Here is a 6,000-nt window from a genome sequence, read left to right as displayed (position 1 = left end):
AAATATCCTTATTTCTTATGTACATCGTAACATATCATACTCATTTGAGTGTCACAGATTTACATTTACTATGTTACGTCTAGTATTTGAGGCCAGGCTGCTGTACTGCAATTCACTCCTGATTTCTCCCTGACCACAATGGCTGCCATTTTCCTCCTATTCTGTAACTTTGAGGGTTTATGACATAGCCACTCTAATTTTATAGGATCTCAATGCCATGTATTTTCTTTTTACCTAAATATGTGAACACCATCAGATAGAATTCATAGCACAGATTTGATAAAATATAACAGAACAGATGATCTGGAATGACATTCACTCTCACGGGATGGGTTGCTCAAAATAACTAACTGAAAGCCACACTCCCAATAAGCCACAAATATGACTGCATTGAGGCATATTTCACTGTGCTTCTATGGCTATATGCACCATGCCACTGCCTATTTCATTTGTTCATTTAGCAAACAAGACAGCTCATAATTCAGTGCCTTTATCAGTCAATATATCTATATTGTAGCTTTGGGTTAGCTTTAAAAATGCAACATTTTCTCTCAAACTCATTGCAAAATGTGTACAATAGCAGGAAGTTTCTGGCCCACCCAAATGTCTGCAGGCCCACCCAGATTTCTGGCTACGCCACTGAATCACTGTCATAGGCTCAATGGGAAATCAATGTGAAAGTAGATGAAGGAAAAAAAAGGCAGGAATGTTCAGTTGCTCTGTATTTTATTTTAAGGTTCAGAAGGGAAGCAGAGGAAGGGAATGACATAGGTCACCTGGTAAGAGATTAGAAAGACATCTACAGTATAAGTTAAGTGGAGATAATATACAGTTAGTGAGTTATCCTTTATAATAAACCATGTCCTTATTTAGCATTGGCTCATGGTACGTTGATATCAATATTTTCCCCTCACTGCTATGGGCATTAATGGCATCCCCTGTTTCCTGTGACAGACCTGGGAGGTGAACACTCAACTCAGAATGAGAGACGTTGAACATGAGGCTTTTACTGAGTTGGCCACCGACCTTAGTCAGGCCATTGACTCACTTGACTTTACTGCTGATCTCTCCTACCTGTGAGTCACATTCACTCTTTATGTTACAGCTGTTTGGCCTATGTATTATTCTATCCATCCACTGATGCTAAATGAAATGACTAGTGCAGGGGCCAATATCAATCAAACTTCATTTACTGTATGTAGCACATTTCTTACAGAGGATGCGTTTCAAAGTGCATAAAAGTGTTCCCTCTTGTCTCTATCTGGCTTGTATATTTTAGAAACCCTGAGGTCTGCGATGAGGTTGTAAGAGCTCTAAAGAGCATTTCCCAGAGCCTGGCCTTCCAGCCGTACTCCAAGCTGTGCTGTCCCTCTAAGGTGGTGGTGGACATAGTGCCCAGGCTGCTCCAGGCCCTCTGGTCCTGCCAGATGGAAAGCCCCTGTGACCGGTCCTCCATGGCTCTGAGCGATGTGAGTGTCACCATAGTGCTGGCAGTAGTGGAGAACCTCTCTAGAGTTCTGAAGGCTCCTCCTGTCGCTCAAGTCTACTACTCCCGTTCCACTGGTGTCAGGATGGTCCACTCACTCAACCGTAAGATCCAGTGCCTAAGCAGCCCTGAGAACCTTAGGAGAGCTCTTTTCACCCAAAGTTCCACTATGATCAGCACCATCATTGAAGCTGTGAGCACCAAAGTCCAGAGGCTGTTTGAAGCTCCTGCTGACTACATTCCATTAAGCTCTATCCGCAGCTGGCCACCAGAGCCCAAGGCGAGCGAGGTTCGTCCAAAGTGCCCTGACCAGCTGGTAATCTCCTCGGAGCTCCTGAGGACCATCATTGGTATGATAGTTTATTTAGTCTTCGAAGGCCACCTAGAGGAAGACATCAACCTTCATTACTGGCCCCTCATAAATGACATAATCCACCAGCTGTCACTATGTGGGGTCAAAGTCACAAAGAAAGGGGGCAAGGCCAACTGGCATATTGGCTGGTACCAGATCCTTGAGATGGTGACAAACATCCATACTCATCTTCGCCACTATACTGGCACAGAGCTGGTACTTAAGCTTGCAACATCTGCCAGGGCCACCATGCTAACGAGGCGCATGGTTCACCATGTGGTCGAGGAGCTGGTAAAGCTGAAGGACGTGGATGAAGGGACACCAGCTTCAGGGAGCAGTGAGGTAAGCAATGATTACAAGTGTTTATCTTTATGAAAGTCCACTCATACAAAGCATTTTTGTTGTTGTTGTTGGTAAAAAGAAGATTTGCAATGTCGCAAATATTACGTTAAATATGATGTCCTTGTTGCTTTCAGTCTGTGGACATGAACCTGGCAATCACCGACCACATTGTCCCTAACCTTGTCAAAGTGGTGGATTGGCTTCAACCCCTGGCCACTACCCCCATGGTGGACATCACAGCACCCCTAATCACTAACCCCGTCAAAGTGGACAACATCACAACAACCATGACCACTACTCCAGTTGACCTCCAGTCAGGTGAGTTAAATTGACACTGATCACTTTGACAGGTTATCATGTCTTACTATAATATAACTTATTAGCTAATGTTTTGTAACTAGACAGTTTTGTAATAAGTTGTGTTTGTATGAGATTGATCTTCTCCTTCTAATTTCAAGGGGATGTTGTGGTAAAACACTCAACACCCTGCATTCCACCTGCAGGCTTTGCCCCGGCACCATGCATACTACCCCCAGGCTTTGCCACTGCATCCTGCCCTCCACCACCTGGCTTTTCCCCGGCATCATGCTCCCCACCACCAGGCTTTTCCCCGGCATCATGCCCCCCACCACCAGGCTTTGCCCTTCTATCCTGCCCCCCACCACCAGGCTTTGCCCCTCTATCCTGCCCCCCACCACCAGGCTTTGCCCCTCTATCCTGCCCCCCACCACCAGGCTTTGCCCAGGCATCATGCCCCCCACCACCTGGCTTTGCCCAGGCATCCTGCCCCCCACCACCAGGCTTTGCCCTTGCATTGTGCCCCCCACCACCAGGCTTTGCCCCGGCATCGTGCCCCCCACCACCAGGCTTTGCCCTTGCATTGTGCCCCCCACCACCAGGCTTTGCCCCTCTATCCTGCCCCCCAGCACCAGGCTTTGCCCCTCTACCAGGCTTTGCTCTTGCATTGTGCCCCCCACCACCAGGCTTTGCCCAGGCATCATGCCCCCCACGACCAGGCTTTGCCCTTGCATTGTGCCCCCCACCACCAGGCTTTTCCCAGGCATCCTGCCCCCCACGATCAGGCTTTATCCCGGCGTCATGCCCCCCACCACCAGGCTTTCCCCCGGCGTCATGCCCCCCACCACCAGGCTTTTCCCCAGCATCATGCCCCCCACCACCAGGCTTTGCCCCGGCGTCATGCCACCCACCACTCACTATCGCTGATCATATCTGCACGCTGATTCAGAGCATCACTGCCAGATCCAACAACATCGTCAACAAGGAGCTGGAGAAGTGTATCGACTCTTATAGTAAGAGCATCTGGGCTGACACGTTCTACTGCGAGTACATGAAGATGTGCCCATCACCCCAGGGGATTGAAGCCTTCTCATATGATGAGGAGAGATTTTTCGTGGTGGCCAACATAATCGGCAGAATATTGCTGAACAACCTCCAGCTCGAGATGCTCCTCTTAGTGGAAGACTTTAATGTGGATGAAGAGACACCAGTTTCAGGGAGCAGTGGGGTAAGCAACGATCACAAGTGTTTATCCTTATGAAAGTCCACTCTCTGATAAAAATACAAATAAATGTTGGTAAAGAGGAGATATGAAATGTAACAAATGTTCTGTTAAATATTGTGTCCTTGTTGCTTTCAGTCTGTGGACTTGAACCTGGCAATCCCAGAGACCCCTAACCCTGTCAAAGTGGTAGACATCACAACACCCCTGACCACTAATCCAGTCAACCTTGAGGTTTTGGATGAAACACTTGTCCTTCAGTCAGGTGAGTTACACTGTCACAATCACTTTGACAGGTTATCATTTTTCACTGTAATGTAACTTACTGGCTAAAGTTTTATAACTAGACAGTTTGGTAATTAAATTAAAGACATCTTCCAGAGATTGTTGAACATTTCCTGTTGAAAAGAGATATCCCAAGTATAAACCCAGTAAAATACACACACTAAAGCAGTGGTCACCAACCAGCCAATCGCAATCGACTGGTCGATCTCCAAGGCATTCCTAGTCAATCACCAAACATGTATGTAAAAAACCCAACAATAAAGCCTTAAAGTTTTTATGTAAGACTGATCTTCACTTTGTCCGCCACCAACAGGCTTTGCCACGTCACACTGCACCCCACCACCAGGCTTTGCCCCGGCACCCTGCACCCCACCACCAGAATTTGCCCCAGCACCCTGCATTCCACCCCCAGGCTTTTCACCAGCACCCTGCATTCCACCCTCAGGCTTTTCCCTGGCAACCTGCACCGCATCGCCAAGCTTCGCCGCTAATGCCATGCAAGGCTTTGGCACGGAAATCATCCTGAAACAAATGGTCCTGCTATTCTTGGAGAGGCTCCCCCCTGCATCAGAGGATCTTGAGTCAGAGTTCCTGACTATCACCAATCATATCTGCACGCTGTTTCAAAGCATCACTGCCAGATTCAGCAACATCGTTAATGAGGAGCTGGAGAAGTGTACCGACTCTGACAGTAAGCAGTACTGGGCTGACACCTTCTACTGGGAGTACATGAAGAGGTACCCATCATCCCAGTGCCTGGGGATTGAAGCCTTCACATGTGATGAGGAGAGATGTTTAGTGGTGGCCAACTTGTTTGTAAAGAAGATGTCCCCCAAGTCGCTCCCCTCAGCAGCAGACTTCGACGAGGCTGAAGATTCAGGCAGCAATGGAGTAAGCGATGATTTCAAGTGTTTATCCTTATGAAAGTCCACTCATTAAATTATCTCTGATAAAAATACAAATAAATGTCAATGTTGGGAAAAGGGAGATATGAAATGTTGCAAATGTTCTGTTAAATATTGTGTCCTTGTTGCTTTCAGTCTGTGGACTTGAACCTGGCAATCCCAGAGACCCCTAACCCTGTCAAAGTGGTAGACATCACAACACCCCTGACCACTAATCCAGTCAACCTTGAGGTTTTGGATGAAACACTTGTCCTTCAGTCAGGTGAGTTACACTGTCACAATCACTTTGACAGGTTATCATTTTTCACTGTAATGTAACTTACTGGCTAAAGTTTTATAACTAGACAGTTTGGTAATTAAATTAAAGACGTCTTCCAGAGATTGTTGAACATTTCCTGTTGAAAAGAGATATCCCAAGTATAAACCCAGTAAAATACACACACTAAAGCAGTGGTCACCAACCGGCCAATCGCAATCGACTGGTCGATCTCCAAGGCATTCCTAGTCAATCACCAAACATGTATGTAAAAAACCCAACAATAAAGCCTTAAAGTTTTTATGTAAGACTGATCTTCACTTTGTCCGCCACCAACAGGCTTTGCCACGTCACACTGCACCCCACCACCAGGCTTTGCCCCGGCACCCTGCACCCCACCACAAGAATGTGCCCCAGCACCCTCCATTCCACCCCCAGGCTTTTCACCAGCACCCTGCATTCCACCCTCAGGCTTTTCCCTGGCAACCTGCACCGCATCGCCAAGCTTCGCCGCTAATGCCATGCAAGGCTTTGGCACGGAAATCATCCTGAAACAAATGGTCCTGCTATTCTTGGAGAGGCTCCCCCCTGCATCAGAGGACCTTGAGTCAGAGTTCCTGACTATCACCAATCATATCTGCACGCTGTTTCAAAGCATCACTGCCAGATTCAGCAACATCGTTAATGAGGAGCTGGAGAAGTGTACCGACTCTGACAGTAAGCAGTACTGGGCTGACACCTTCTACTGGGAGTACATGAAGAGGTACCCATCATCCCAGTGCCTGGGGATTGAAGCCTTCACATGTGATGAGGAGAGATGTTTAGTGGTGGCCAACTTGTTTGCAAAGAAGATGT

The sequence above is a fragment of the Salmo salar genome, chromosome 28, assembly GCF_965601325.2.
Source record: "Salmo salar chromosome 28, fSalSal1, whole genome shotgun sequence".
In the NCBI taxonomy this organism is placed as follows: domain Eukaryota; kingdom Metazoa; phylum Chordata; class Actinopteri; order Salmoniformes; family Salmonidae; genus Salmo; species Salmo salar.
Note: the sequence above shows the minus strand (reverse complement) of the source record.